We start from the raw sequence: 21,756 nt of genomic DNA on the forward strand, positions 1-21,756 counted from the left end.
TGGTCAGGTCACTGTGCCAGCACGTGGAGCATCAGTGGGGGTCGAAAAGGAGGACAGTAATTGATGCAGATGTCCAGCCAGCCAGGTATAAACACCAAACATGATCACGTTTCCTTTGCTTAGCAAATGGCCAAGGCAGACCTTTTTTTTGAATTAGTGCATCTCCTTTGAATTAGTGCATCTCTTCCCTTTGTGGGGATGGACCCATTCAAGTGCCACTGGGCTCTTGGTAGGCTGGCCAGGACCCAAGTGAACAAGATGAAGGGGCCACTGAAGGGTACCCTGAGTTGGCCCCCAGAACAGAGCTCAGGTGTGTCTGGTCTTGTGGAAACTCTGCCTGGGTTCACGGGGTAGGATAACAGAAGAGAGATTGGGGCTGATATTCTAGTTCATAGTAAATAAGGTTTGTGTGTGCACATATTTGGGAACCTAGTGTTGTACATGGCAGGATAAAATTTAAGAGGTCAGGGATCTGACCCTTGTCACCTTTACTACCACCAGTATAAATCATGTCAATGGAAACAGCCTACGTTAACGGAATGGCTGAATGCCGTCAGCTGTGAGACAGGGCAGTCTGGACCACTGCTGCCCTCCCGTGAGGATGGGCCTCATCAGTGACTCAAGAATTGTGGGTGAGAAATCCAGCAGCCAGAGCACCCCCAAATATATGCCTCCAGAAAGATGATGTCCCAGGCACTCGTGGCAAGGGGACTCCCACTGCACAGCCACCTGGCCATTAGAAATGTAAACTGTGCAACTTGCTATTCAAGCCATAAATTCTGGCTTGGAATCTTGCTTTCCTCTCCTTTGAAAGCTTTCCCTTTATGCGTAGTTAATAAAAGGCACCGAGGAGAAAGGACCATTCAGGCTTTGCCTTCTCGTCTAATGTGAATCCTTACAATTTCTCACAAGAGCTTTTTGGGGGTAGTTATTAATTACACACATTATGGATTATACAATCAATATGCCTGAATTCCTCTAAATTATCCCATAATTTGATCACAGAGTAATGCAGTTAACAAGGCAGAAATAACTTTTAAATGATGTGTAATGACCGCCCTAACCATCAGATGTCAGTTTTTAAATGCAGGTCACAGATCAAATGGCATTTTTTACAATTGGAGGGGAGGGAACAGTGGCTGGCGAGGGAAGCTCGGCAGTCACGGTACATGACTTCCTGGGCGTTTGTTTGGGACTTAGGGCCAAGGGGCAGGATCTCCATTTCCATGTGAACAATGCTGCCCAGGTGATGGACCGTGGGGGTGTCACATGGTAGGCTCTGGGTGACACTGCCAGAGCAGGCCTGGGCCCTAGAGACCGACTTAAGAGCTCTGGATATGCAGGCTGAGTGGAGCATCTTGCAGAAGCGCTGCTCTGCACAAGACAGAGAGCAGCCGTGTCTGGGCAGGGCAGCGCCGAGCCTTCTGTCAGCAGCACGACCGAGGGAACCCACAACCCAAAACCCACATCACTTTCCAGCAGAGTCTGTCAATCCAGTTTCAGGATACAAGCGTGTCATTTCTCAAATAGGTCCAGATGTTGACATTTCAGGGACTAACAAGCAGTGCCATCATTGTCACCGGCATCGTTCTAATAAGTAGATCACCCAAGTTATGAAACCGTGCCCCTTCCCCAACCACATCCCCCCTCTCTGTCGGATGATTATTTTCACTGGGATGAAAGAAGATGTAGCCTCCGGGCAAACGTCCTTGTTTTTCTAAGTTAAGGGCCTCATGGTGACTGGGTGTGCACCCCGGCATTCGGGCTCGAGGGATGTTCTGGAAAGACAAGGTACAGGGAAGTGAGGTAAAGGACAGTGCTGTGGCCTCCCAGCTGCACGGCCCTGTGTTTTAGCCACGGATTTACTACTTCCTATGCATGTACATTTGTGATTTCGGGCAAGGTAAGTGGAGGGTGACATGTGGAGTTATTATGAGGACTGTATGGAATGTTGTCACTAACGTGCTGGCACCGGCAGGGCGCAGGAACCTGCAGCTGTCACACCATCTAGCACAATCGTCGATGTCATCCATAATCTCATTCTTGTCTTCTCAGTTTTATGAACATGTTAAAGCAATTCCTGACCCACCGTGTTTGCTTAAATGTCCTTCCTCTTTTTGTTCCCCCTCTTCTTCCAGTGCAGCTTGAGCCTAACCTCCCACCTCACCTCCCACTTGCTGCCCAGGACACTGCTCTATTCTGCTCCACGGTTGCTTAGCAACTGTTTGCTGCCCTATTTTCTAACTTTTTCTTACATCTGCCTTTTCTTCCCAATAGAAGCTTTGGAAGGCAGAAAATTGCTTTACCCTTCCATGTCTCTCTCTCTGTCACTTCCTTATCCAGTGGAGTCTGTAGAATAGGAGGTCCATTACTAGAATGAAGAATAAAAACGTGCAAATCCTTACGTCTGTTCCCTTGGTGATGTAGGTGGACATGGATGCACAGACAGGAACGCAACAGTTAGCAAACCTTTGAACTCATCTACTGCCTCTTGTACCCAACAGGTGGGGAGAGTGAGACCCAGAGAAACAATAAACCCTGTCCTTGTTGAGAGTTTAACGCATGTTTCTGTAGCCAAGCGTGAATCATGTTTAGTAAGTGATTTCAGAACTTTTATGTTTCTATAGACCTGAGTATGTTTGGCTCTGAACAGACCAATCTCTGTGGAAGTATATCAGACCCCTTGTATGGGGACTGTCAAAAAGCGTTCCCTTAAAACAGCTATTTCAGGGACTTTTTTAAAAATCAGGACTAATTCCACATACTGCCATTTTTTCCCTAGACCAGACTTCTCTGTCTGTGAACCCTCATTAGTGTAGGAAGTCTCAGCTGCTTGCCCTGCTTCCATTCATTCCTTTGTCTGGAATTTTTGTTTAACAAGCCAGATTTGCTCAGGCTTCTCCTTCACGCAGCCTGCAGGACTCAGCGGAGTCTGACCCCTCTGTCTCCAGGAATGCATCTTGATTGATCTCAGTCTCTAAGCCAGTGAGATTAATTTTAAGAATCAACCAATTTGGCTCAGCACCTGTAGCACAGTGGTTATGGCGTCAGCCCCACGCACTGGGGCTTGTGGGTTTGAACCTGGCCTGGGCCTGCCAAACAACAATGACAACTGCAATACAAAATAGCTGGGCATTGTGGTGGGCACCTGTAGTCCTAGCTACTTGGGAGGCTGAGGCAAGAGAATTGCTTAAGTCCAAGAATTTAAGGTTGCTGTGAGCTGTGACAGCATATCACTCTAGTGAGACTCTGTCTCAAAAAAAAAAAAAAGAATCAACCAGTTCAAGAATAGACATGATGTTTTCATATTTTGACCATTGAGCCAAGAGCAATGGCTCACTGGGGCTTTCTGGGAAAGCTCCTCCTTTCTCTCCTGGGCTCTTTCTGGGAGTCGTGCTCTCTCTCCTGCGGAAGGTGAATACCATCACCGCTAGGTCCAGACTTCTGCCAGAAGCATCCTAAGGCCACAAGAAGAGCCACCTTCAGTGTAAAACAACACTGTGGATAGAAGAGCATGGAACAGGAAGATCCCGGGCTTTCCTTGACATCGTCACACTGCTGGGTCAGCCGCACCGCTGCCTCTGGACTCCACGTTACAGGAGACTGTCGAGCGCATTAACATTTGAGTCAATTCCAGTGAGTTTTCTGTTGCTTGCTTAATATTCTATCAGAAACACTCATGAGTAGATATTTCTCTGCAAGTACAGAATGGTTCCCTGGCAGGCAACAAAATGTAATATCAGCTGTAATATAAATTAAAACCCTTGTAAAACCCATCAGAGATTCTGACCTATTCAAGCACTTCAGAGAACAGTTAGAGATTTTTATTATTTTTCTTTTTTTGGTCACTGATCAGGAGGCTGATAGTTAGACATTTTTAGAATAGGGATTCAGCTATCACACTAACTCCTAACAACCCAAGGGTCTCTGACCATACTGGCTTGGGACCAGCACTTGATGGAATTGTAGGACTTGGTAGATTAGATGCAGGCTGGACATTGAGGATAAGCGTGGCAGAGAGGGAAGAGCTCTCGGCATAAAACCAGGAAACAAACCTCCTTGATGTCTTTATTAAGTTTCTGAAAAACCCTCAGTTGTGTTAGAATCATATAATTTATTTATTATTTAGGTATTTTAAAACTGATGCATATTTACACATTTTGGGGGGAGGTACAAGTGATAATTTGAGACATACACAATGCATAATTACCAAATCAGGGTAATTAGGATATCCATCACCTCAAACGTTGATCTTTTCTTTCTGTGGGAACACAGCTTCCAGCTGTTTTGAAATATATGATAAAATATTAACCATAATTTTCCTGCCGTACTGTCAAATACTAGAACTTGTTCCTTCTGAGTGTCTGTTTGTGCCCACTAGACAACTTCTCTTCATCTCTCCCTCTCTGGAAACCATCCCTCTACTCTCCACCTTCATGAGACACACTTTTTTAGCTTCTGCATATAAATGAAGACGTGAAAAATGTGTCTTTCTGTACCTGGTGCATTTCACTTAACATAATAGGCTCCATTTCCATCCATGTTGTTGCAAATGAAAAAACTTCACTTTTTTTTATGGGTGAATAGAATTCTATTGTGAATATATCACATTTTCTTTATTCATTTTTCCATTAACAGGCACTTAGGCTGATTCCATATCTTGGCTATTGTGAATAGTGCTGCAGTAAACATAGGGGTGCAGATGTCACTTCAATATACCAATTTTTCTTTGGGCTACAAAGCCAGCATGGGATCCCTGGATCATAGGTCGTTCTCTTTTTAGTTTTCTGAGGAACCTCTACACTGTTTCCCACAATGTTGGCACTACTTTACATTCCCAAAATGATAAAATTTAATAATAATGGTTATACTATCAATTATTATGCACTTACTTTGTGCCAAGTGCTTTATAAACATTTGCCCTTTTAATTGTCCCAACTACGTTGGTTTTACTCCTTTATAGATAAGCAAACCGAAACTTAAGAAATATGACAGAAGTCCAAGACAGGGAACAGAACAAAGAACCATAGTTTTAACTCAGGACTTTTTTGTCTTTAACACTTAGGTTATCAGCCAATATGCTACAATTCCTTAAAGCTCAAGGATACAAGTAGTATCATTCTGCTCATTTATTCTTTCATTCATTTACATAACTAATTTTTGAAAAGTGTCAGGCACTGTTCCAGGCCCAGTAGAATACATCAGTGAATAAAATAATGTCATTGATCTTGTTGAGATTATAGTTGGAGAGCATAGTCTAAAAAAATCAAGGGAACAAACATGGTTATGCAAACTATTTTTATGTGGTATTCTTACAAAAATATTAACGTCCGGCATGGCAAACTGTACACCTGACATAACCCAAGCAGTTCAGATGTACAAGGAAACCCTGTCATTGTCAGATAGCAAGGATGAAATCAGCACATCTTGGTCAGACATTGCAATCCTTAATGCTTGCCAGTAGGTGACACTCTCGCCTTATAAACATTAGACACACGGCTCTGATTGGCACTTGGAGCTTACAATGAGACTTAAATTCTTTGATTTCATGTTAGAGCTTCCTATGCTATCTAATTATCTCTGTTGAATGGGTTGGTTTTTGAAAGACTTAATCAGTACAATTTTGAAATACAGGTAATGTGGCTGTGTAATTTTCAGTGACAATTTATACAACTTTTATTTTAAGGAAGTGCTAAAGGTGTACCACATTTTGTGGGAGCCTAGGGATTATATTTATATTCATGATGAACAATTGACTGTGTGATGAAAATAGGCTTATGGAAATGCAGTATTCTGCTAAATTATATGGTCAGAGAGCACTTAGATTTGAGAATCTAATAAAGGTTTTCACAGGAAAATGGGATCGAAAAACAAACCCATTCCTAGAAATGGATATGCCTTTTGATTAAGCTTGCAAAGTTGTTCTCATAATCTGTGTGGAATCTTTGTTATTTTAAGGGAAGGAGAATATCATGATAGGTTGGATTTAGAAAGAAAAGACACGCCTATTGTGAGCTCTGATTAAAGACCTTTTGGTAATGTCCCTGCCATTATCCTCCTCACTTCTCTTCGATATTAGATCCAGGAGCTGAAATGTAAAGTTGTAGCATAGGGTGGGCATCATCCCATTCTCCGAAGTTACACTGTGTTTTGTAGTAAGGAAGTGAGACCAGTTGATTGAAACCTGGGATCTGGAGGTGGACACAAGTTTGCAGACTGTGTCTGTACTCTGCTTTAGCAAGGTCGTTTATGGGGGTGGCCGTAGACGCGGCCTGGTCACTGGCTGCACACTTGCTGGCCCATTGCTCTGCTGCCTTGTCTGAGAAGGGTGTTTTCCTTGGATCTACTGTCTGAGTTTCGAGGAGGGAACATTTTATTTTAAAAACCTCAAATCTGGCTCGGCGCCTATGGCTCAAGTGGCTAAGGCATCAGCCACATGGACCTGAGCTGGTGGGTTCGAATCCAGCCTGAGCCCACCAAACAACAATGAAGGCTACAACCAAAAAATAGCCAGGCACTGTGGAAGGTGCCTGTAGTCCCAGCTACTTGGGAGGTGGTGACAGGAGAATCGCTTGAGCCCAGGAGTTGGAGGTTGCTGTGAGCTGTGATGCCATGGTACTCTACCCAGAGGGACAGCTTAAGGTTCCATATCAAACAAACAAACAAACAAACAAAAAACAAACAAACAAAAAAAAAACAACAACCAAAAACCCCTCAAATCCCTTTTAGTCACATTTCTGAACAGCTTCCAGCCCACCAGTGTTGGTGAAGGACATCCCGTCTGCAGCAGACAGTCCATCTGGGCTGCCCTTGTTTTTAAAGTGAAGACCCGAGGATTCTAGTTTCTAGTGCTTTCTGTTCCCTTGCAGTAGGAAACACCTTGTTTGGGAAAAGTTGTATTTCACAAAGTTGCCAGAAAGAAGTAAGGGAAATGCCAGCTTCACCTGATTTCCGGCTGCGAGGCTGGCATTTTGGTATTAAGTTCCTCTGAAGTGGATGTGAGCACATTGCTCCTTATTTACATTCCCTGGGTATGTGTCTACCAGGCTAGGTAAAAATAAAATGGGAGCCATCTTAAATTTCATTTCTGAATTAAAAACCTTTCATTTTTCTGTTTCCTTTGTGAGTAGTAAGAGACTATTAGGAAATTTTTAATCCTCAAACAGACTTTAAATCTCTCAGATCTTTGCCAGGATGTCCAGTAACTCATCCGTCTGCAGCTGCTGGCTCTTCCTTAAATTGGATTTAATCCAACTGCTCACCATGCTGCATTCCTTTAAACAAAATCATATCCAATTCCTTCCACCTCTAACTATTCCTTAGGATTAGAAAAAGTCTAGAATTTTCACCTGGCATATACCTTTTATAACCCAACATTTTTTTTCTCTAAACAATTAAAAGAAGAAAATGAAATAACCAATGAACTAACAATCAGCTGTCTTTAGCTAAGAGGAGAGGGCAACTAACATCAGTAGAACTGTCTGTAGAAAAGCTGAAAGCCTTCCTTTGATTTGGGGTTAGTGGCAGTATTAAGGATGTTAACCTGATGATAATTGGGTGAAAAATCTTTCAGAGCATGAGGAATTCTTTACCTAAGCCAATCCTGTGCTGACTGTGGAGCATGGTTTGCAAAGGGCCGGGGAAGAGTCCACCCAAAAAGTCCCGGTAGAAAGTGGGTCAGTGTGGAAGTCTTTGATAGAGCAGATTCCAAGAGATTAAACGTAGGTCCCTCGCACAATATGGCATTTCAATGGAGTGATAGCTGAAGAGCATAGTTCCTACTTCCTGCTTTTAGTAAGTGAATCTTTCTTGAAATGGCAAAGTGAAGAAAAAAATCAACATTGTTTATAGCTTGAAAGAAAACCTTGCACAAAACCATAGGTACGTGGGAACCCAGTGCAGTTTTCTGAAGTGTCTGAGAAAAGAGCATGGCTCACTGCTTCTAAATTAGATCACAAATTTTCTGGCTGATGGCAGCATCTCAGTGCTCGCCCTGAAGGCAAAGATCTGAACAAATTGCATTTTAATATCTTAGGTTCATTTATCCCTGCTGAGATCACACGGAAGCAAAGAAATACACATGCATGGAAATCCAATAGGCCCAAGAGACTTGTCAGTGATGCTGTCCGTGGAAAGAAGGCAGGAGGTGAAGTGCGATTAAACCTCAGCGTCTGCAGCAGGTCACCTGCTCTGCCCCGCACCCTCCGTCTCATGGATGTAGTGCCCCCTATTGGGTAAAAAGGGGCATGGCATGGTGGGTTTAAGAGCTAAACTTTGCCTATTGAGATGTCCATGTAGTTAATGTCTTAACCGCTGACTTTGGTTTTTCCCCTTATATGTAGGAAAAATGGTAATGTTTTTATAAGGCTTGAATGAACTGTTTTCATTCAAGAACTTGGGTGGATAAAAGCAGAGAAAGGTAAGATAACATGTGACTAGGGAAGGCTTCGAATGCCAGGGAAGGAGTTTTATTGTGATACAATAGACACTGTAATTGTGAAAATGTTTGAAAGTGAAAATGCCAAGTATGAGGAAAGTTTGTATTACCAATGTGGGCGGTGCGAAGGAGGCCGAGCGCGCCTGGAGGATTACTGACAGTGACGCTTGAGGCGGAGAAGAGGGAGCTAGCCGGTAACCACAGTAGAAGGGAGATAAGAAAACTGATGAAAGAGTGATTGTGGATTTGCAGGCTTGGCAACCGCTTGGACACAGCAACCAAAGGGACTGAGAAGTCAGGGTGCTGGCAGGTCTGGAGACCGCGCCTCTATCCGACTGTTGGCACTACTGGTAGAAATAGGGACCTGGGAGCGGAAGCAGGTTTGAGAGGAGATGAGAGATCATTTTTCAATATAAGGTGTCAGGATCCTGTTAGAGATCCATGTGGAATTGTCCACGAACTTATTGAAAACATGAAACAGAATTGTTTGATGAGGGGAGACCTGGGGCATAAAAAGCAGATTTTCCTGGTAAGTTTATGCTTCGTGTAAAAATTCATTTTGATTTTATATTTTATTTTTTGATACATATGTATTTGTTTTTAAATTTTGTTTTACAAGTGAGCTTGCTAAATACTCAGCTAAATGAAAACTCTTATGTGTACAACTTTAATGTGAGGATATGTTTTAATATTAATCAGAGTCAAGTAACATCAGCCCTTCAGGGTGTTCCTACCCTGGACCCCAGGGAGTATGCAGATAAACATCTGCCTCAGTGGTCTCCTTTCAGAAGTAAAAAGGAGACCTGAGGAAGGAGGACCAAGGGGTAAATCAGTATTTAACAGGGACAGGACGGTCAACCCGAGAGGTTGATGAGAAGGTTCAGAGCATTAGCATGGCTTGCACTGGGCGGGGGAGGAGGGTGAAGCACAGGTGGGTGGTTAGTCCCCTCCCATGTGCAGAGAGGGCTCCAAGGGTGAAGACGGTCTTTAGTCGGGGGGTGGGGGTGGGGGTGGGGGTGGAGGGGAGCGTGCGATAGAGGAGAGAGGGTGGAAATAAGATCTGGAAGACTAAAAAGTAAGGAAGGAAGATCTCGAGGAAGGTGACTTAGGAATAAAAAGATTGGTGGCCGGGTAAGGTGGCTCAGGCCTGTAATCCCAGCACTCTGGGAGGCTGCGAGGGTGGATTTCTTGAGTTTAGGAGTTCAAGACCAGCCCAAGCAAGAGTGAAACCTTGTCTCTACTAAAAGTAGGAAAGATAGCTAGGTGCTGGGGTGGGCTCCTGCAGGCCCTACTCTGGAGGCTGAGGCAGGAGGATATCTTGGGTCCAAGAGTTTGAGGTTGCTGTGAGCTGTGATGATGCCATGGCACTCTACCTAGGGTGACAGACTCCAGGAAAAAAAAAAAAAAAAGATCTGCATGTTTGATGTTTGCAGACTGATAAGAACTGAGTACCATAGAAGGAGAGACAGAAACCCGAGTGACAGAGGGGACACCTCCGTCTGGGCAGTGGCACTGGCTGGAGTGGATCTGGAGCAGCAGAGACTGACCAGGAAGGAGTTCTGGGACTCACAGGAGTGGGTGGGAGGATTCCTATGCATGATAAATCCATAGATGCTAATTATGATACTAGATTCTATTTCTCTCCTTTATTCCCAGCAGAACTATAAGGAGTCAGTAGCAAAAAAGAGCATCTGTTTTATAAAGTAATGATAAGTCCGAGTGAAACAAAGGCAGCATTTATTCCCAGTGGGAAGCTGAAGGAGTGGTGGGGAGTGCGGCTGCCTGGATGGCCTTGGCGCTTGCTGGTGAGAGCAAAGCCCCGTGGGAGCTCCCGCCTGCCAGTCAGGGCAATGTGCCTGGTGTAGCCCAATGACCAGCCCCCTTCCTTCCATCATCTAGGGGTTATTTTGGCCCACACAAGCATGCTAATTCAATTATTGCTGCCTTTGCCCAGAGATGTTCTCTAATATTCTTGAGCTGAAGAACCATGGTGGAAAGCGTGGGTTAGGTTGGCATTTGACTTTGTTGAAGTGCCAGGATTCCAAAATTCACATCCTATTCCTGGAGAAAAGTAACATCTGCCTGCCAAGTTTGCTAAATGTGCCCAAAACAGTCTTGTAACTATTAGAAGCTGGGCACATGTTTCTTTTGCCAATTTGGCCGAAGCAGCAAACGCTCTTCTTCTCCAAGGTGAAGATCCTGAGCAGCCTCTGCCCAGTCCCCTGGAGGGGCCGTTCAGCACGGCCACTGGCTGCTCCTGCTGTGCCTCTCATCAGGCTTCAGTGTTAATTATAACTGATTAGGATGAGTTGAATTTGTTGACAGAATATCTAATGTAGCTAATCAACTCCAATTTTTTTCAAAGTTAATTTTGTAAATGTATTCCAATCGAAGCACCATGGGGTAAGGAGTCTTCTTGTTTACAGCTCTCTAACAGAAAAGAAAGAAAGGAAAATAAAAGGAAAGAAAGAAAAAAAGCAAGTAAGGAAGCAAGAAAGGAAAACTGTAGTACTGTAGCTCCCTGCAATTGCTTAGACGTGTGTCTGAGAAAAGAAAAGAAAGGAGTTCCTGGAGGCTCAGAGGATGTAGAGGATGGAGGTGTGTGTATCAGGGGACACACCTGTTCTCAAATGCCATCTATCTGGAGAGTGGTTACTGAAAAATTCCTTATTTGAAGTGTCTTACCTAAGGTCACTTCCTAGAAGTGTCGTGTCTGAAGAAGTAACTCAGAATCCATTTTCTTGGGTAGATTAGTCAACACTCCTCTCCTCATGTTGAATGGACGCACATCAGGATGTTGTAATACTGATGCTGTAACTTTGGAACTGACAAGTGACATTTCCATATACATGAAACCAGAACTGTAACCTGAACAACAAACAGCTCCCCTTAGGAAATGCAAATATTTGGATCTGACAAAGTGAAATAAAATTAGCTTAAATTTAACCTCTTTTAAAAAAATTCTCCTTAAAGTCACATCAATACCTTTTTTAAAGATGTGTTTTTCAATTTCACAATTCCATCTCCCCATCCCAAGGTACTATTGGAGCCTGTTCTCTCGTTGGCCGTTCTGGGATTTGAGTGGGAAACTGTGTACTTGGTAAATTGAAATGCCACTGCAGTTTTCAATGGCAGGAGATTTTGCCAAGGAAAGCACCATTGCTTTAATTGGCATTTAGTAATAATTTATATTAACTATCATTTAAGGTATTATTTGTCTAAAGCTCATTTTTAAAATAAATAGCTCATTTAAAAAAATGGTTCATACTGTAAAAAAAAAGTGTCCAATGTAAACCAATATATAAATAACTACACAAAAGGAAGGAAAAACACAAATATAGTCTAGTAAGGGAGAAGCAAGGAGAGGGGAGGACAGAAGGCAATTGGTGGGATCTCACTTAATGTGCACAATGTGAGGGTGTCAGCACACCCCCTGGGTGAAGGGCTCAACGACAACTTGAACTTTACCTTAGTATTGAAAACAGTGTACCCTAAACATTTGGGTTTTTTTTTTTTTTTTTTGCAGTTTTTGGCCAGGGTCAGGTTTAAACTCACCACCTCCAGCACATGGGGCTGGTGCCCTACTTCTCTGAGCCACAGGTGCTGCCTAACCTAAACATTTTTGGCCTCATGTTAATTTGAAATAAAAAACTTAACAAATAGCCTCGGCACCTGTAGCTCAGCAGCTAGGGGTGCCAGCCACATGCACTGGAGCTGGCAGGTTCGAACCCAGCCTGGGCCTGCCAACAACAATGACAACTATGCACACACACAAAATAGCCAGGCATTGTGGCAGGCTCCTGTAGTCCCAGCTACTTGGGAGGCTGAAGCAAGAGAATTGCTTAAGCCCAAGAGTTTGAGGTCATTGTAAGCTGTGATGCCGCGGCACTCTACCATGGGCAACATGGTGTGACTCTGTCTCAAACCCCCCCCCCCAAAATCAAAAAACAACTTAAGAAATAAAAGAAAATGATTCCTACTATATATATACATTTTTGGTTAAATGTTCTCATATACAGAGACCCAACCTCATGACCTCAATGATCATCATCAAAATATTAAGATATAGAAAGGCCAAAGATTTGCATAAACTTGAGAGGTTTGAGTACAGTTGGCAAGAAGGCTATGAACTATGTGAATTTAACCTCTGCCTATTACCATGTAAATCATTTAGTTTTGGAATGTTTGCCCTGGCATGAGTGAAGGTTTGTATTTTCTTCTTGTCAAAATGCCTGTGAACTGGGAGTGAAGGAATGGTGTTTGTAAATGTCACTTGTAATGCTTGTCTGCTGGGTCACAGGCAGCTGCTTTTATATATTTAAAAATCTTGAAACCTCAGAAGGTTGGCTAGGAGCAGTACATAGAGGTGGCTTTAAAAAAAATACTTGACGATATTGTACCCAGTGAGGGCAGAAAGAAAGACGTGAAAACCGGTGGCTGCCATTCCAGGTCCAGGTAACAATAGAAAACAGTGAAACAAGGGCACTGTGATCTTCATGTTGCTATTAAACCATTTCCAGAGGAACAGTCTTGTTGAGGTAGTCTTCGAGGGATGTTGTGTATCTTTTCCCCACTCCTATGTTGACGACAGATGTGACTGACAGAGTCGAGGCATAACTTCTTTCAGCAAACTCAGAAGCGTTAGGCTATGGTGGCGATCTCATTAGGAACACGTTCTACCCAAGATTACGAGTATTCTGACATGGTAAAAACCAGTTGTTGCTCTGACAATAGCGGATGCCGGAGGAAGGATAGCGGTGCTTGGCACAGTGGTGCCGACTTCCCCGAGGAAGAATTCTAGTCCGCTTTGCATTCATTCAATGTCAATAAAGTTCTCATTAGGGGACTAATTTTATGTATGTGGAAGAAATAAAATAAATAGATTCAACTTTAATATAGTAGAAATAAGTTTTAGAGTGTTTACTGTGCTCGAAGCGGTTGCAGGCACTGGGCGTGTGGTTCTCACTTGACCTTCACAGCCCCTCCACGTAGGACGTGGGCTTGTCCTGCCCCGTCTGCCGATGGTTAAACTGAGGCATCGTCTCAGAGGGGTTGGGTCTGCATAGAGGTAAACTGGTGAATGAAAAGTTACAGTGAAAGTCTGCTGAGCTAAGTATAATTTTAAAGCTCCCCCCAGCCCCAGCTACTGCAGAAGTTCCTTCCGTGTAGACGCCCCTCTCTCCTTGGGGTGGCTCTTCCTGGTGACTCCTCCTGGATGTGAACCTAACCACCTCACCTTCTCCACAGCTCCAGGTCTCTGGAGTTAATTAATAGCCCCTCTCATCTCAGTGGGAAAGCAGAGACTAAAGATCTGACTGATGGCTCCAGCTTTCTAGCAGGCAGGGGGATGGCTGTGGACTATCCGAGTCTTCGGAGATTTCAGTAGGGAGGTTGTGGGATTGGAGGGTATCCCCTACAATCTGCATCTGCTCCCCATTCTTCCATATCTGATTTTGCTGAAGTTCTGGTTTCAAATTCTGAGCAGATGACTGCTTGTAAGCCCCTCTTATCTACAAATTCTGAAGCTTCCTTTGCTGGGCGTCTTGAGAGGGGTGACATTTAGCCTTCCGGTGGTTGTAGGCTGTGTAGGGAAAGTAGACACAGTGACCAAAGAGCAGGTGAGTGTGGCTTGATGAGGACTGAGCCCAGGTAGCAGAGCAGAGCAGAACAGCAGTGGCAGTCAAGGGTGCTGCGTGGAGGCCGCCATGTATGCCGTCGCAGGTGGAGAGGAGGAGGGGAGCAGTGGCGGCTCGGATGTGCAGCTGGGGCAGCAGAGCCCAGCCAGGGAGTAAATTCAGAAGGGATCCCCACAAGTTCAGGGCTGTACAAAAACAACCAAAACAGAGATCCTGGCCTAAATATCACTATTTAGAAAGGATTAATCTTTCAGTCTGAGAAGAAATCAGTGGTGAAAGCTTAACATCACATTGGTTTGTTTCATTTAACTGAAGGATTCTATTTATTAGGATAATCAATTCAATCAATAATTCAGCAATCACATACAATACATTTTTCTTAAAGAAATCTTTTGGGGTTTTAAATTGTGAATAAAAATCATAGCAGGCTATTGTGAATCACATCAGCTCTACCTGAGTCTGGCCAGTGACCCCTTCTGGGGAGGATTTTCCCTGATCATTCCTGATCCCTGCTTTTCAAGAAGAGGGGAAAGAAGGTCCCGGAGGTGTATGAAAACAATGCCAGAGAGCTGTGTTATTTTCCAACATTAATCATGGAGAGTTGCTTGTTACTGTTTAGACAAGACTGTATTCCACTTGCACGAGTGGGGCAGAGAAATTTGCTGGAGGTGTGTTTGTTTATTGTGTATTGGAATCTCTGGCTTATACTACTTAGTTTCATAGCTGTCACTTTGTCTCAGGGGAATGTGGTATTTCCAGTAATTTGCAGGAGTATGTGCGCTAAGCCTTGCCAGATCGCGTGGCAGGGATGAAATTAACGTGTATGATCAGACTATCCCACTTGAGGCTCTTAACCCATTAGGACCAGAATGCTAAATAACCTGTTTAAATATGCTCTGCCGGCTATCAGTTTATTTTACAAACTGCTTTAAAACTTCAGGCAAACACAGTCACACATATTTAAAGACACAACACGTAAAGAATTAAACAGGAAGAAACTCAAATGCAAACTCTGAGCCTTCTGTTTACAGATAAGCTTTAGCAAAAGCATTTATTTCCACCCCCTTCTCCTATTTACATCCTGTGCTCTACTTAACTACTCAAAATATTCATGAGATTAGAACACTGGGTGCCTGTTCTACAGTCTCTGTGAAGTGTATTTGTCATGGAAATTGTTGTAGTGAACCATCCTTCATGAGTTATTTATGTTCATTTTAATAGGAGAAGGAGTACCCTGCCTCATTTCATATAAATTCCTCTTTACAATCTATCAAATACAGAAAGATGCTTGAGATTAAATAAATGTGTTACTAATATTAGTGAATGTCTGATGCTTGAAATATTTAAGAGGTTTTTGGACATTTATAATTACATCCCCTAATTGCTCTGGGAATTGGCAATGAGGATGAATGAGAGGCACAGCTTCAGGCTGTTGTCCCCGTGGTCCTTCGTCTTGCTCATAAAGATGACTTATCTCATAAGGAGACACAGGTCCCTAAGCAGAAGAGAGAAGCACGAAAAGGGAGGTGGGTGTTCAGGTGAGGATGACACAAGCCTTCACTTCTCCGTTCACTAGTGTCTGTTAATGGTCACCGACCCTGCTGGAGACACAGAAGGAAGGTATGGTTCCCACCTTCAAGATGCCGACAGTCCCCGGGCAGGGGGGTGCTCAGATGTGTGACAACATGAAATCTTCTTGCCATCTTCCCTTAATCTTAGCTACAAAGAACATGTTCTTTGCCCTCTCAGATTTCCACCTCTCCCAAGAGTGTTTGGTCATTGTCACGCCAGTGCCCAGCACTTTGGGGATCTAGACACAGGAAAAGGGCAGAAGGCCAGAACTGTGGGTGAGAGCGTGAAGGGGGAATGCCTTAAGTCACAAGAGATAAACACACTAAGTACATAGATAGAAGGGCGCTCTAGGCAAGAAGAGTGTAGGCCAGGGCAATGTCAATCTGACTTGGTGAAGAATCTTGGTGGATTTGGTGGTGGGTGAGGCAGGGCATGTGGGAGCAGGGGGAGGTTCAGAGAACCCAGAAAGAGGCCCTGAGGGAGGCAGGGAGGAGAGAGCAGAGAAGAGCTGAGAAGGGGCCTTTTATTACAAGCTAGAGCCCCCATCACGCTCTTGGGAAAGTGCAAGTAAAGCTATGATTTGAAGAGACCATGTGGCACCCTGCCTTTGATGAGGATTATATAAAAAATTGGCTTTATGTGGTGTGAGGAATTGGCAGATATAGGGCTTTAGTTAAGAAAGAGAATGGGAGTGTGTGTTGCAGGTCGGTGGTGGTGGCAAGGACAGGACGAGGGTGGGAAGGGATGTGTGTGGGAGTTCACGTGCGGGCCTGTTTCTTTCCTGTTCTGTTGCAAAATCTTTTAATTGGTCTTCCTGCTGTCAGAATTACTTCCAAAAAACAATTCCAATTAAACTCTCGCTTGCTCACAAAACAAGGCAAATTTCTTGGCAGAACTAATAAGCCCTTCAACATCATCTTCAATCAATACACCGAGCATCAATCCGGGCCAGTCCTCCAACAAGCAGACAGGCTGCAATCCCTCTGAACAACTTCCAGCCCCTCACCTTGCCTCATCACGATTTTCACTGTTTGTTCTCAGTCCTGATGGCGCTGTGAAGCTTCTAAAACAGCCCCTGTAATGGAGAATCGTACCTCTTTGCTCTTGCTTTGCTAACTGGTTTCATAATGGTCAGCCAAGCAGGCCAGCCTGAGAGTTTAACTTCATCCTGACCTGGGGTAGCTTCCCTGAGACTGTGTAACTAGCTGCACCAGGACCTATGGTATTAAAGAACTCACCCTGATCAAGGCAACTTGGTGGATGTAATGGGCTTTCTTGGAGCGTCGTTTGGAGAATAAATGTGGGCCCTCTGTTCCCCCAGAATTTTGAAAACTATTTGGGAATGGTGACACAATGGGACTCAGCCCTCTGTCTGGTGGTGTCCTGAACTGAATCCCTGCCTCCCTTTATCAGGCCTTGCACATCTTGGCCTGGTGACCTTGGTTCCAGGGAGTGGAAATTTCCTACATTTCTTCTTACGACAGTTACGATCTTCCAGACATGAAAAACGAGCAGCTAGCCCAGCGCTGAGGTCTATGGTGCTGCTATTAATTATACTCCCTCTTTTTGTCCACTTCTGGTCCCTGGAAAAGCAGCACCACCTATTCCTACGAGAGGGAAGGTGATCTCTTCTGAATACTGAAAACCCTCCTAAATCTGTCCCCATCAGTTGCTGGTGGTGGTGATAGAATCTAAATGTGACAAATACCCTGGGGTTATGGCAGCTCTCCCTGGCCTTATGAATGGATTTTTATATCCTCTTGCACTTAGGTTGCAAACAGGAAGCGATTCTTTCCCTTTAATAAAGCAGGCAGACAGCTGCTTGGTGTGAGCTCTGGGGGACAGTCTGCATAAGATTAGGCTGGACACCCATCAGGCCAGGGCGGCATAGTCCCAACACGGGACTGGCCTCATCCTATGTTTGGGTTTTAAAATATGTTATTTGTTTGTTCATTCTGAGAGAATGTTCTAGAGGTGGATTTAAGCATTGAAGTTTCAGCTTGATAAGCTTGTAATGAGTAACATGTTCTTTAGACCAGTGATTCTCACGTTGGAGGGCTGATCAGATGATGAGACAGGTGGTGACACACAGTGGTGTTTGTGACGTGTTTGTAGATAAAATACTTCTGTTTTTAAATGTAAATAAATATATGGCAACACTTGTACTATTTTTCTGATAAAATAACTTGAAGCAGTCTGAACACCAAACAGTTGGTGTGATAGTTAATATTTCTGGCTCCGGTGGTGACGTTGACTTTGTTTTTTAGGACAGCTGCCTTCCAAACAATGGAGATTTTAATTATGCAGGAGGAGAAAGAGAGAGAGAGAGGGAATGGTGATGGCAGATAGATTTGTTTTAAAGTTTATTTTCTCCCAATGATAACACACCATAGAAGTCTTTTCTTTTGAGTAACATTGAGATAAAAAATGAGAAAATAGAGTTTCAAGTCACACATACCTGAGATTAAATACAAGCTCTGGCATTTACTGGCTCTGTTACCGTGGTCAGAAAAACTTCTTGAGTGTCAATTATTTACCTACACAAGAAAAATATACTTCTTGAAGAATAATTGTGAGCTTTACGTTAAATAACATATACTTGATATTTAGCTCAGTCTTGTCACAGGCAGGGGATGAGTAAATGCTTGCTGAAGGAAGTCACATTCCGGGGGGGGGGGGCATCAATCCTGGACAACCGTGGTCACAGGACCATGCAGCAGGGCCAGTGGCTGTGGGCACAGCGGGTGTCACGGGAGTTGAAGGGGGCCTGTCTGGGAGAGCTTCCTGGAGGGAGTGCCCCTTGAGCTGACGATGGAGGGACAAATGTGAATCTTTTTAATTTATCAATCAAGGAAGAAAGAGAAGCAGGGAGAAGGCCACTGGGGCCTGGACTCACCTCCAAATTCCCAGCTTCAGGTAGTAGTTTTATGGACTAATGACCTTCCTTTTCCATGGAGTTGCTGCGTCCTCCTTGCTCTCCCTCTGTTGGCACAGGAAGGTCTGAGCAGGGGGAGCACTGCAGGGACCCCACTTTGGGGCTGTGGCTCTGAGCTCCCATCAGGGAGGGGCTGGTGCCTCTCTACGCCAGGGCAGACCGGCTGTCCGTTTCACTGGGCAGTTTGGCAACGGTGATGCCCACGGCGGTCCTTCTGTGTGGTGGGTGCACGCTCCCAAACTTAGGTGGCATCGATGGCCACCTTGTACCATGTTCCTGCTGGCTGGGGAGAGTATGTGACCAGCCAGGTGGCTGCTGACGGGAGAGTGCAGACTCCCCCAGGACTCGCCCTGGGACCCAGGGATTCCTCCTCTCTGCAAACCACTCTCTCCCAACATGGCCTGGTAGTGATATTTCCTCTGGGAAACCCACTTGCACCAAAAAATACTATTATTCCTATTACCAGAATGTAAATCACTCCTTTGCGTTCCTGGGTAGATGGAATCTCTGAGACTTCAATTACCAAAGTTATGCAAACAGCCTCTTTTCCAGATTTCCTCAGAGTATGTCCCCCTGCACAGGAGGAAGAAGATTCTTTGTGGAAATTGGGCATTAAAATTGCCTTGAAAATACATTTATAATTGCATATAAAACAAAAAGTGCATGTGAGCTGTGTGGTTTTATTTTTAATTATCTTTTTTCAGTAAACATTCCACTAAGACCTTAAAAAAAATCCCACAGCCTCATAAACAAATAAATAAAATATGAGGCATAATAAAATCAGATGATATAATGCACATGAAAAATGGGACAAGAGGAATATAAATAGAAAATATATATAGTCTTATAAAACCAACATTGTACTCTTTTATGAAATAAATATCTCTAGAATATTATTAGCAAACAAGTTTTAAAATTTAGAAACATACTCTATTATTTTATCTTAGGCTTTATGTCTAAACATTAATATATTTATATTTCTTTTTGTTTTTATTAATCCACTGAAGCAGGCTTCAGCTAATTCCTGCAACCAAAATGCAGTCCACAGATACTATCTTTTCATGAAGAAAAAATAAATTTGTATTTGGTGATGCAGCTATATTATTTCCATTGAGAAGAGATTTTTTTTCTATTAGATTTTTCTATTCCTATAGCAAGACAGTCTTAAAATTGATGAAACAGCGGCACAAATAATGAGTAATGTGTAGGAAAGCAGGTCACCTGGCATTAATTCATAGAGAAAATAGGTCCGCTCAGAAAGGCCTCGGTGGCCCCGACCTGAGTGCTGGAGGACCTGCTATGCCTCCCGACTCCTTCCCTCCCCTCCCACTTCCTCGACTCTTGAGTCAGCAAACACTGAAAAAGCCAATACAAGAGTTATTTCAGTGGTGCTGAGAGACAAGGCCCAGTGACCGTCTGGGGTAGTGGTGCCCCAGTTTCCAAGTCCCTTCGATGATGACAGTCCAGGAACAGAGCCCTGTGTGGAAGCCAGTTCCTTTTCTTCACTTGAGGAAATGCAACTCAAAATGTAAAAATAGGAGGGCCAACCCAACAATCATGACTTGTGTGTCTGTTGCTGGCATTAATAGCCGGCAGCCCCTCCTTGTCTGTGGGGGAGCCCTTCCGAGACCCCTGTGGATGCCCCAAACTGCAGCTAGGACCCAACTCTGCTCACGCACTGTGTGGATGGCTGCTGAGCCGCGGGCAGCTGGGAGTGCTGCAGTGTGGGGGTGCTGGCCCCTGGAAACTGTAAATGCTTATCAGACAAGGGGCTGCATCCACCCCCTGCCCCGAACACAGTTGTGCAGCATGGGGGTGTGGGCTCACGGCAGGACAGGACAGCTAGGAGCTCGTGCAGTGTGGGGGTGTGGGCCCACGGCAGGACAGGACAGCTAGGAGCTTGTGCAGTGAGGGGGTGCTGGCCCACGGCAGGACTCATGGTCCAGACGGACGAGGGGGGTTGGCGTGAGATTTCAGTGTGCCACTCAGAATGGTGAGCAATTTCAGACTTTTGAATGATTTACTTTTGAATGAATTTTCTACTGACTATTTTCAGACCATGACTGACCTAAGGTGGGTCAGTTTCACCAAGGAAAGTAGAACCTCAGGTAAGGAGGAATAGTGGGCCTGGGGCCAGTGTAACTGCTACTTGCAGGTTCCATGGAATATTTCTCCACTGAGTTTGCCTGTGACCCCAAGAAAATCATCCTGACCATTTGTGATGGCAAAGGTGAAGTGTTTTCATTGATAGAACATTCTGACGTGTCGGTGGGTCTGTCTATGGCAGAGGTCACAAACGCATAGTTCCCAGATACTCAGCAGCACCCCGTGGCCGACACCTCCGTAAGTCGACCTGAGGTTCAGAGACCCGACGGGCACCCCCTGGATGCGTCAGGGCAGCAGGCCTGGCTCCTTCTGCTGACACCCTGAATGTTGACCAATCCGTTACAGTCCTGGGGGGGCCGACTTACAGAGGTTGTTTAGCTTGCACATTTGGTGAATTATTCTTCAACATTTAAAAATCAGGAGATTCCATGTTAAAATATCTAGATTTCTGGTTTTTTTTTTTAACTAACAAATCAGGAAATTGCATAGTGGGCCCGTACTTCTTCTGACTAGCGCCAAACAGCAGCAGTACTTACTAAATCCATGCCCAAGAGCCAGTTTCTAGCTTGCCAGAATCCCTGCTACTGACATCCTGCCCGTCCATTCATTTCTTTTGCCTTCCTTTGTGTTTTCAGACCAGTGAGTTTCAAAATGGTCACGTATGAGAATCACCTGAAGGGCCTGAGGCCTTAGAGACACACTCCTCCCCTGGAGATTTGATTGAATTAGTCTGGAGAGGGGTAGTTTTTTTTTTTTTTTTTAAATTTCAGGTTAATATGAAGGTACAAATTCAGGTTAATATGAGGGTACAATGTCTGTGTTTGTTAGGTAAAGTCTCTGTTGTAGCTGTGTCCAGCATCTGGGACATATACCCTTACACTGTGCCCATGAGGTGGGAGCACACCAGCACCCCTCCCCTCTCCCTTCTCCCTCCAACTTCAGTTGAATTGAGTTTTTCTCTTCTGTGGGGGTGTGTGTGTTGGATCCTGTACTGGTTCATGTTAGTATTGGGCACATTGGATATTTGGTTGTCTGTTCTTGTGATATTTTACTGAGGAGAATGTGTTTCG

General features: G+C 44.3%; 1 pseudogene; it reads left to right on the top strand.

Annotated features, from left to right (window-relative positions):
* LOC100964477 overlaps window positions 1–21,756 on the top strand; it is a 158,387-nt pseudogene that overhangs the window by 784 nt on the left and 135,847 nt on the right.

Source organism: Otolemur garnettii, unplaced genomic scaffold (genome assembly GCF_000181295.1).
Source record: "Otolemur garnettii isolate 467f Iridium unplaced genomic scaffold, OtoGar3 scaffold00078, whole genome shotgun sequence".
NCBI lineage: Eukaryota > Metazoa > Chordata > Mammalia > Primates > Galagidae > Otolemur > Otolemur garnettii.